Source organism: Delphinus delphis, chromosome 2 (genome assembly GCF_949987515.2).
Source record: "Delphinus delphis chromosome 2, mDelDel1.2, whole genome shotgun sequence".
NCBI classification, from domain to species: domain Eukaryota; kingdom Metazoa; phylum Chordata; class Mammalia; order Artiodactyla; family Delphinidae; genus Delphinus; species Delphinus delphis.
The window spans coordinates 170367666-170379318 of record NC_082684.1 but is presented as its reverse complement, the minus strand read 5'-3'; the positions used below and the strand labels follow the sequence as shown (position 1 = coordinate 170379318).

The 11653-nt window shown below is 48.0% G+C and overlaps 1 protein-coding gene across 3 annotated transcripts in view; it reads left to right on the top strand.

Moving 5' to 3' along the window:
- The first annotated feature begins 3872 nt into the window (after positions 1-3872).
- FRMD4A (FERM domain containing 4A) overlaps positions 3873-11653 on the top strand; it is a 233384-nt gene continuing 225603 nt past the window's right edge. For 2 of the 3 annotated variants that reach the window (XM_060006259.1, XM_060006261.1), the window contains exon 1: positions 4577-4689. The gene's annotated coding sequence lies outside the window, so the exon portion shown is untranslated. Of the gene's footprint in view, positions 3916-4576; positions 4690-11653 lie in introns of those variants that run through there. The other variant, XM_060006260.1, reaches the window with a different exon arrangement.

The following is an 11653-nucleotide window of genomic DNA, read 5'->3' as shown; positions in this document are numbered from 1 at the left end:
TTCCAGGGCTGTCCCATGTTATTGGTTCTTAGCAAAGGATTGTGTAGCCCAGACTCAGATCCAGCCCACGCTGGGGTCTGTCCTCAGCGGGGCAGATCCACAAAGGAATGAGTGGGTCATCCTTCTCCAGCAGCAGTGGTTCTCTGGCTAAGACCCAAGCTGAGGCATCTTCTCCTAAGTGCTCCGTATACTGCCCCGAGCTTGTTAGGAAAGCTGTGACTGCAGACCCCAGAGTTAAGAACCAGATACTTTCTATCAGTGAAGTGGGTCTAATTTTTGCTCTGCAACTTTGGGTGTAAAACAGTCACATTAGTTTACTCCTCTAAACCCAGTTCAATCTATGTCCTCACTCACCAAGGTGGCAGAAATTCACTCATTCTTTCCTCTCCACCAACTCACATTCTATCAATACGTCATGACAGGAAAAGGGTCTCTTGTCATTGATCCAGCATAGGTGCCACTGAGATGCTCACGTACCCAAGAACTTGAGGTCCATTTTAAAGCCAAAGACGCCATCCCTCCTGGCAGAACCCCAAGATCCTTTGCTGTGCCTAAGACACACCTCTTGGCGTTTGGTACCTTCCTCCATTGTCCTCAGGCTGCCCCGGCAGATGACCAGCGTCCTCTTGAGGCGCTCTGTAGACATGGAGGATGGGCCTCTCCAACTGCAGGTGGCCCCCCCTTTCCTTCCTCCGGGGGTGCTACTGTCTCTCTCCATGCTTTTCTCCATTCCCCATTTTTCAAGCTTCAGAGCACCTCTCCTCTCTTGGAGACTTTAGCTCCTTTCAGTACAAAGCTCCCTAACTCTTTGTGAGAACCCGAGGTAATCAGGTCTCAAAGTCCTGCTTGCCCTCTGGAAGAACCAAAGGAAAAGTATGTCTCCTTCTTTCTGAATCTTCTCCAGCAGTAAAAGCAAAACACAAAGGCATATGTCCAGAAACCAGCCTTCCACGTTTCTTTTTTCAGTTAGATTTTTCAAAAAGCATCACACTCGAGCTGAAAATGGAAACATGCTCTATTCTTTCATCACAACTACATGCTAGGGCTGACCGATGGTCCAACACTTTGCAAAGAGCCTTTGATTCTTTATGTCTTTGCAAGAAACTGCCTGAATTGTCAGTGGTAGAATTGGCCTCTTCGGAAAACAGACCATTACAGAATTCTGACTGGCAAAGCTTGTCATCCATGAACTCCAAGGATCACTGCTGGTGAAACAGAGAATATATTTCCTTCATATTTTCATTAACTTCCAGATGATTTAAGTTTGAATTTTTATCTCATTCATCAAGCTTTACCATGGCCTATTTCTCTCAGTACTTAAATTCTTCAAATGTAGTTTTTCTTCCCTAAATTTGTATCCATTCTCAGTTTGGGCTCCAAACACAAAAGGCTTAGGGGGTAAAGAGAGCCTGTGTCGGGGACTAGCCCAGGCCATGGGGACAGAGTGACAATAAAACACATAAAGGCCCTCACATGTATACGCTTATATTGCCAGGTCCTGTTCTAAGTTTTTCACATATATTGATTCATTTAATCCTTATAACAACGCTATGAGGTAGGTAGTATTACGATCCCCATTTCATAGGTGAGAAAACTGAGGCGCAGAGAGGTTAAGATACTTGCCCAAGGTTGTACAGTTAGGAGGTGGCTGAGGCAAGAGCCAGGCTCTGGAAGTCTGACATCAGTCTGTGCCTTTCACACGCAGCTGTGAATACCGATCATAGTTAAGAAGGAAATAAACAGGCTAATGATACAAAAAGCAGCTGGGGAGGTCACTTCCCACGTGCTGATCAGGGAAGGTTACTTAGGAGGCAGGGTTTGAGCTGAAACCTGAAGGATGGCAAGGAGCCAGCTATACAAAGAGTGGGCGGGGCGAAGGCGGGCGGTGAGCATTCCAGGCAGGAGAAACAAGACACGCAAAAGCCAAGGGAAGGAAAGAGTCATTCATGGGCAGAGAAGTGGCCTGGTGGCAAATCATAGAGAGGGACTCGGAGAATAACACGTGATGACGATGGGGAGGGTGCTTCAGGAGCAGTGAGAAGCCCGGATAGTTGTAAGCAGAGATGTGACATGATTGGAGTGGCTTCTGCAGTCATGGGCTGCTGGGGGACAAGGGGACCAGTGAGAACCAGGAACACAGGGGACCTGGAATAGGGTTATGGAGCTGAAGGGACTGGTGGCCGCAGACAAGGCTGGATGGATAAGGAGGACCTGATGCTCGGGACATCCCAGCCATCTAAGGAAGCGAGGACTTTATGCCTAAGAGCCAGGGAAACCTTGAATGGGTTTAAGCAAAGAAATCCTATGATCAGGTGTGAGTTTCAGGAGAGTGACTCCAGGTGGTGTGGTGAATGCATTTGAGAGACAAGACTGGGGTCCAGTCAGGAGGTTGCTAGAGACATGGCAGTGAAAGGTGATGTACACTGACGGAGGCTAGGAACAGGGCCTACTCATGCAACAAAGAGTAAGCAATGGGCACCAGGCACTGTTGGAACAAGTCAGACAAGGGGCTGCTCCCAAGGAACTTTCCAGATCTATTTATGAGGATAGGCTTGGTGATAATTTGACAGTGAGGAATGAGTAAAAGGAAGGAGATGAAAGATCTCTCTATCCCTGTGGGGAGAGGAAGGATGCCGTTTCGTAAGACAGGGAAGCTGGAAAGGGGCTTTACCAGTTGGTCAGCTTGATTCAGGACATACTGAGAATTCCAACGGCCAAGGTGGAAAGGCAGGAGGTGGATGTAGATGGAATCCAAAGACTATTCTAAGGATGCAAACTATCGGAAGAGAAAGGTTTGAACATTTCCTCGATCACTACCTGTTGGGTGTTGCAGTCAAAAGAAAGCAGCACTGGAAATAATCTGCTTCCAAAGAAATAATATTCCCTGTAAAGGCCTCAGAACGCGAGGAGATGGGCTTCAATTGCAACATGAAAGAACCGGGCTTGGCATGAGAACAATCCTCAAGGACTTCAAAAATACAGAAGCCTCCCCATTCAGCTTCCCATTCCTCAGATTCAGATAGTCAAGTCCCCCAGCCAGGAGCATGTGATCACCACCGTCTGAAATAAGGCGGGTAGTCCTCACAGGCGTTCATCTTTTCCTCCAACACTGACTTGGAGGAAAAGTTAGATGTTTCCCTTCTGTGGATTGTGAGGCCTCTTGAGCTGTCAAAAATGTTCACCAGAGATCATCAGAGAACACACAGGCTGTGTCTGGAAAGATCACTTGGAAGACAGCATGTGTGAGATTTCTTTTTATTATAAAGTTTGTAAGTTTTCACTCCTGCCAATGACCTGGAAATAATGGTATCAGTATACCTGGGTCTCCTTCAAACTACGGTAAAAGGGGAAACAGTCCCTCCCTTGAAGGATGGATGGATGGATGGACGGATGGGTGGATGGACGGATGGACGGGTGGATGGGTGGATGGACGGGTGGATGGATATTGGCGATTCAAGTGACGAGTGAGTTCTAGGGAAAGATTTTACCTCTGAGACAAGCTGGCTTTTCCACCTTCGCTAAGCGGCTGCTCCCGCCTGCTTCTCCCTTTATTTCATCACCCGTGTTTTGACAATTCATGAAAAAGGAGGAAAAAAAAGTGTCTAAGGCAAATTGAGCTCCTGAAGTAATAAACATTTAGACATACAATGTGAATTGAGTTATTGTTCTCCTCGGGATAGTCTCCCAGTGTGTTTCTCTTTTTTGGAAAGAGAACGTGTCAGGCCGTCTTCCTCCCCCAGGCTCTGGAAATGGGAGTCTCCCCTCCGCAGTAATTGTTGCGAATCCTGACAATAGCCCCACGACTGGGTTATCTCACAGGAACTTCCATTTCCAAAGAGTTGAGGGGAGATTAATGCAAGAAAACTGGACTAGATCGAGGGATAAGAGCTGCACCTTCCGCCAAGTTCAGCCAAGGTAGCCTCTTCCTCCGGCTCCCAGGGTGGGAGGGGGCCTCCCGCGGCGGGTTTCGGTGGGTTTGTCGGGGACGGCGCCGGGTGCGCGGGCGGTCCTCGGGCTCCGACTCCCCGCTCCTCTCGCGCACGCCTCTGGCTCCGCGCAGCCTCTGCGGCTCGGCGGCTGATTCGGGACCTAACTTGGTCCAGATTGCGTGTGCGGCGGAGCGGGAACCGGGGGCTCGCGGGCTGCGCAGGGGCCGGGCCAGGCCGGCGCGTTCATTGTTGTCCGGGGGCTAGGCCGGCTCTCGGGGGTGCCCCGCGGCGCGCGCGGGAGGCGGCGGCGCGCTCGGCCGCGCGGGACTCGCCGGAGCCGGCCTAGCCCCCGGCCGCCGGCGGCCCCGAGCGCGCTCGCCGTGCCCGGGGGCGCCGCGCGGGGCCGACCGCGATGCGGAGGGCCGGGCGCGGCGGCACGGTGTTCGGCGCGCGGGCGAGGGGCGGGCCGGCGGCGGTGCGCCCTGGCGCGCGGCCAGGCTCGGCGTGAGCGGCGCGAGCGGGCGATGGGCTGACTGGGGACCCGCAGGGGCGGCGGGGCGGCGGCGGCGGGGGCGCGCGGGGACCGGCGGGGCGGCTGCGGGCGCCGCGCGGCGGAGGCGGAGGCGGAGGCGCCGGGCGCGGATGCCGCCGGCTAGGCCCCGGGCCTGCGCACCCCGGGCGCATGGGACGGCCGTTTCGGCGGAGGCGCCGCTGCAAACCTGAAGTTCCTCGGCTCCCTGGGAAGCACCACGAATAAAAGGTAATGTGTCTTTGTTTCCCAGCCGCGACTGCGGGCAGGCGGCGGCTTCTGCAGCACTTCTGGGTCCGTTTCTGGGCCGGTGAGAGGGACATGACACTTCTGCTTTACTGAGGACGTAGAGCATTTAATGCTGCAGATGTGACATTGTTCCAGTGCACACCCCACGTGCGGCACAGACTCTACTCCCTCGTGCTACCCCCTCTCCCCACACCCACTTTCTTTGGCATCTCGACCTCACACTGGCTAGGTCTACCCGGGGAGAAAGGAAAGGACCTTGCTGCCGGCAGACCCGGGCGTGATTTTGTTCTTTTTTTTCTAACCGTTTTTCTGGAAGTGACAGGGAAGTCCTGTTCTTTGGGTGGGTTCAGGAGGCAGGCTGCAGATCGCCGGCTGCCTAGGACTGCTAAAATGGATTGCTCTTTCACACTCCAAATGGCTGCAGCAAGTTTAATGCAGGGAGACCGCGGGAGGAGGAGAGGAGGGAACCCCCTTCAGGACGAACCCCCCAAACGCAGGGCTTCTGTCTTGCAGGCAACTGCCCAAACGTGGGCGCATATTGCGTTTAGAAAAGATGAACCGGTCCTGTACTTTGAAAGCCGTGTGGGCTGCCCGTGTGTAGTCGGGAACTCGGTGCCTTTCTCCAGTACCTCGTTAGGAGAGTAACTGCTCAGTAGATTCAAGCAAATTCTGCGAAATTTCCAAGGGATGGCTGTTCTAATAATAGGTCTGGCGGTGGCTTCTTAATAGACACACTCATTCTGAATGGTGCAGCCATGCCAGTCCCCCCGGAAGCTCTGCTTGCTGAGAAGGGCGATCCCCAGACCTCACCGTGGATGGAGGAGGCTTTCTCCCCTATGAATGGAACATCCCAGTAGACGTTGTTACCGCTGTTCTGGCTTCTCTCAGTTTGAATCCTCACAGCCTCTGATGAAAGGGATTCTCAGAACACCTAAGCCAACCACATTTTCTAAATCCGAGCTCTTCGGTGGCTTATTCAGTGTTGGAGTAGCCCCAGCTGTATTTAGACACCTGGTCAGGCTGATTTGATCTGCATTTACCTGAGTGGGTTTTCAACAGCTTCTCACATACCCCTAGCACCTCGGCACTGTAAGTCTGGTCCTTTTCTGAAAGCATGACTGTGATGTTCGGGAAAGCACCAGTCCAAGAGCCAGGGGCAGACTTATGACTTCATCCAGGGAAGCCACCGCTGACCCTGGGGGAAGTGTCTCAGGAGTTGGATGCAAAATCTACTCCTTACACTTAGTAGAACTTAGCTCTGTGTGCCATTTTTCCAATGTGCAACAAAGTGGGAGGTTGATGGGGGGTGGGGGGGGGATGGGAGGACACCTTTCATTGTTTTGTTTCTGGTTTTTAAATTACTTCAAGTTCATTCCTAGCGTCTGGCCTCCTTTTGGAGTCTGACTTGGACACGGTGGGAAGACTAAACCTTCAGATCAGCAGAAATCTGATTTTGATTCTCAACGTGTTCATCTCTTGCAACCTAGAGGGTTAGAGGATGGGCCTCTTCTGTTGGCTGAGGGGTCCCTTCTGCTGTGAATGAAATCTGGGTTTATTTAAGGTACACCAGGAATGGGAGGGTCCCGCAGCAGATAGACTTGAAGCTCTTTGGTCCCAGAGGTTAAATAGCTGCAGTTAATTTGATTGGAAGCAATATTTGGACTTGCTGTGAAATCAACACTATATTGTCCTGCTAGTGAATACAGTGTTGCCTCCAAATAACTTGGAAAAAAGTGATGCTTGATGTGAACTGTGCGGGTAGCAGTAACCTTTTAGAAAAAGCAACAACAACAACGTTAAACTCTTCTTGTGTTAAAAGGGAATAGTGTTAGTTGAAATGAGGATCAGAAAATCCCTCCACCCACTTAAAAATTTTTTTTTCTTGAAATATAGTTGATTTACAATGTCATGTTAGTTTCAGTCATGTTAGTGTACAGAAAAGTGATTAATACCTATGTGTGTATACATATATACATATATATATTCATTTTTAGATTCTTTTCCATTATAGGTTATTACAGGATATTGAATATAGTTCCCTGTGCTATACAGTAGGTCCGTGATGATTATCTGTTTCATACGTAGTAGTGTGTATCTGTTAACCCCAAACTCCTAATTTATTCCTTCCCCGCCTTTCCCCTTTGGTAACCATAAGTTTGTTTTCTCTGTTTGTGAGTCTGTTTCTGTTTTGTAAATAAGTTCACTTGTATCTTTTTTTTTTTTTTTAGATTCTGCATATAAGTGATATCATATGATATTTGTTTTCCTCTGTCTTACTTACTTCACTTAGTATGATAATCTCCAGGTCCATCCATGTGGCTGCAGATGGCATTATTTCATTCTTTTTAATAGCTGAGTAATATTCCATTGTATATATGTACCACATCTTCTTTGTCCATTCATCTGTCAATGGACATTTAGGTTGCTTCCATGTCTTGGCTATTGTAAACAGCGCTGTAATGAACACTGGGGTGCATGTATCCTTTCGAACCATGTTTTTCTCCAGATATATGCCCAGGAGGGGGATTGCTGGGTCATATGGTAGCTCTATTTTTAGTTTTTTAAGGAACCTCCATACTGTTCTCTATAGTGGCTGCACCAGTTTACGTTCCCACGAACAGTGCAGGAGGGTTCCTTTTCTCCACACCCTCTCCAGCATTTGTTATTTGTAGACTCTGACGATGGCCATTCTGACCGGTGTGAGGTGATACCTCATTGTAGTTTTGATTTGCATTTCTTTAATAATTAGCGTTGTTGAGCATCTTTTCATGTGCCTTTTGGCCATCTGTATGTCTTCTTTGGAGAAATGTCTATTTAGATCTTCTGCCCGTTTTTTGATTCCTCCACCCGCTTTTATTCTGACCAAGTGTGATCTGCCACTGTTGTTGGTAATATTCTTTCTGGCACTTGAACTAATTTTATTAATGAGACTTGTTATTTATGGCCTAGGGCCTCTTTGTAATTTGTAGACATTGTTGCCAAGTCCCCTGACAGCCTAGCAGGTGGTAAGTGCTATTAGCATTATCTTGTCATGGGAGAAACCGAAACCCCTTGAGGTTCAGTGAGTCACTGACTTTATAATCCATGAGATCTGCCTCCCAGATGTGGGTGGTGCTCAGCCGTATTGTAATGGCCCAGTTACAGTCTGAGGTCAAAGAATAAACCAAGAATGAGTCCTTGGGACTTCCCTGGCCGTCCAGTGGTTAAGACTTCCTGCTTCACTGCCCCGGGGGCACGGGTTCGATCCCTGGTTGGGGCGCTAAGATCCTGCATGCTACACGGCGCGGCAAAAAAAAACAGAAAAAGAATGAATCTTTGCTTGTGTTCTGGAACTTGGCAAAAGGCTCTGTGGACTAGTGAGAATGCCAGAGTTGTAAAAGAAAGGGGTCCTTGAGTCAGCCTCGATGAGCTGATGAGAAAGTGTGATCGATTTGTGATGGGAGAGGCAGTGATGAGATGAAAGGTCCAGGAAATTGAGGGGACCTGTCAGGGTACCTTTATATTTAGTTAATGTGGGGTTGAGTGTGACTGCCTGAAAAGAAGATCATGACTGACTTTCCTGCATAAATATACCACTCGCGCTCACGTTATTAATGCTAGTGTGTGTGTATAAGTAAAAGACCTAGAGTTTTATTCGTTTGTCCTATACTTATCAGTTATAAGAGTTGCATGTAGCCTGACACACTGAATGACTGAAAATACGATGGGGCACATTCAGAGCTCAAGCTTTGTTCTGAGAAATTTTTGCATATGTCAGTACTCTTTTTTAAAAAAAAAAGGAACAGTGTAGCTTCTGGAGAATTTCCATTTAAACTAGGTAAAGTGAGAAAGACATGCTAACAGTTAAACTAGGTTTTGAAGTTAGTTTAAACCACGTTCTACACAGTATCAGAAAGTATAAGTCTAGATTCACCGGTGGCTTTCATTCCTGTCTTTTACTTATTTATTTATTTTTGGATATCAGCTGATGTGTCAGTAACGTTTGTGGCAGAAATTCTCTATTTGGGTTTATTCATTGTGAAAAATTCCAGCATCTCTATTAGAAAGGATCTCTGAGACCTCACGGGGAGAGAAGCCATGGGATAAAGATCTTTGATCTAAATTTCAAAAACTACATTCCTCTTGAGCTCCCCGGACACTGGTTATCCGTTCTCTCCATCTTGTCCATTTCTGATTCTTGGACGTCCGTTGCTCTCTGAATAGGTAGTTAAAGGAACAAAAGTAGATATTGGATGTCTCCTAAAAGGTAGGAGTTGATGGGAGAAAAGGAATTGAAAGGATCATTCCATCAGTTATGTAAGATACATAGATGCTTGAACTTTTCCTACCATAAGCAAAATCGAAGACTTAAAGAATCTGGGAAAAAGTGGCCACTAAAAGACGAACCTGTTGGGGAAGGATGAGATTTGAGTATTTTATCTTATGCTGTTTATTCTAGCCGTAATCAGACTGAAGTGTATTGGCCGTGTTTTCCATTTTTGTTTTTGCTTGTTCCAGGACATTTAATCTCAAGAGCGGGTACAATAGCTCTTGGAACTCTGGGCTCCAGGGTCACCACTGCACACAAAGCCTGCCGGGTTGGCTACTCTCTTTTGCAAGTTTTCCGAATCAGCATGAATCCAGCTTATCAGAAATTCTCTCCACAGCACTTTCCTGTTGGTTCCCTAAATCCATCAGCTGCCACTCTTTCCCCTATCCTGTGGGATCAGCATGTCTCTCTCTTATAAGGAATAATTTAGACACACCCTTACTTTCGAGGCTACCAGCTCTACCATTAGCCGCATTATCCTAAAAGTATCTATCCTTATGCCTCTCTTACTTGCTCAGAAGATGATCAGAGCTCTCGCCACCATTTAGTGAGTTGCATTAATGCTTATTTTGGGTGCTGTTGAGTGAGTATGTGTGTTTGTGGGCGGAGGGTGTGTGTTCAATTCTTAACTTTATCAGTAGAAATTAGGTCTTTTTTTCCCCAAAAGAGAAACACTTTTCTCCTTGAAGATGGAAATTACTGCTCAGAATAAAGGCCATGATTGTTGGAAGGGATTGAAGGGATCTGGTTCAGTTCAGTGATCTTATGACTACCAAATAATCAAGAAAAAATGGGCTTGTAGGTTCCGTTTGAACTGAATGGGTAACCCCTCTGCAGATGATCGAGCATCTCTAACGCCAGTTCGGAGATGGAGCTGATAGGAGCCGACTTGTTACAAAGCCTGATCTCCATCGTATGTGGTGGTTTCTGGTTTTCTGGTTTAAGACTGAAGCTCTGGCCATTCCTTGATGTAGTGCAAGAAGACGTGAGTTGTGGGTCGTCAAGAACATTTGCACACCTACATCCTTCTCCCCAAACTCTGACTACCTCCACACGCGCCATCGTATTAGTGATTATTTGCCGATCCGTAGTTACTGCGCGCTTTCTGTTCACCGAAGGCTCCCTACCTTTACCCCCTACTCATGGTGGGCACTCAATAGATCCTATCTGAATAAGAAAAATCACTGAGTGACTCTTCACACCAACCGCAATGCTGATATATTTCAGCATCTTCAGAAACCTGGAAAACCCAGTGGTCTAAAGAAAAATGTCCTCTTAGGTCCTTCTGTATCTAACTTTTTTTGTAAGTCTGTTCTGTGGTGTGGCCCCTCATTCCCCTTTAGCAATACCTTGCCCGTCTTGGTACTCATGCCAAATACCAAACTTTTTGACGATAGTTTTCACTCCGAATTAGCCAAAAGCTGTCCTCTCAACCTTGGGCTCTAACTCCACAATTTCCATCAGAGTTAGCCTGTTCTTCTGGTGATACAGGCTTCTTTGCAGGGCTTTTGCCTTTCTTTGTCCTTGCTGTACGAGGAATGCATGAAAAACATGGCACGTAATGGGGAATTAGATTGATAATGCATGACAACAAATGGAAATAATAATCGGAGAATTGCCAGGCTGTGCCACTCATAACCATAAAATGCACGATTATGCTCTCCCCACATGCCTGTGAAAAAGTGTACAGTTGGGACAAACCCAAACTAGGAAACCCTAATAGTGTGGAGTCACCTGGGGCTGGGCGACACACCTACCAACAGTGGGTAGTGCACTGCGGGCTTACCGATTTCTCTGCTGCCTCCGGTTACCCCCAAGAGGCATTGGATACTTATTTCTCTGTTGCTCAGAGAGAGAGCAGAAAAGAGGGGAGGGTTGTGAGGATAAGAACGATGGGAGCGGAGCACAATGCAGGGCAGTGTTCTGCCTTCTCAATCCCCTTTTATTGGGGTGGTTGAGTGTTTTGTAACAGAGTAACTACAGAGTGACCAGTAGCACAGATGTAGCCGGCAGGTCTTGGCAGGAGAGCAGAGACCACGGATAAGAGCAAAGCATCAAGGGCTGCAGTCACACTAAATGTTGAGCAGAGGCTGTGGACCATGCACATACGAAATTTGGGGATTCTCCGTCAAGTTAGACATCTCGGATGGAATTTTTGGAGTAAAAGAGGGCACAGAGATCATTTTTACAAATGAGGAGATGCTCACAGATGTTCCGGGACCTCGCCGGGGTCCCCGTTGCAGGGCCAAGACTAGAGTCCCTGACCACGTGGTTTGGCGCACAGAGCGGGTAGGGCTGTGGTGTCGTGTGCCCCGGGCTTGGACTTCTGGCCCTGCCCCTTCCTGGCTGTGAGGCCTTGGGTAAATTACTGAATCTCTCTGAGCCTCGGTTTTCTTATTTATCAGAAAAGTTTTATTCAGTGGAGCCAATGAGATGATATCCGTGAAGCACCCAGCACAAAAAAAATAAGGGAGCCTCTTCTAGAATCAGAAATTTTGTCTTTGCACTCTCCCCTCCGGGCTTGGCTTGCTTATGTCCCTGGAAGACCCAACAGTACTAACTGCAGGAGGTTTAAAACACAAGGGGTGTAAGAAGGCCACTGGCCCTGGAGGTGGAGGTATTGCTGAAATAATGTCA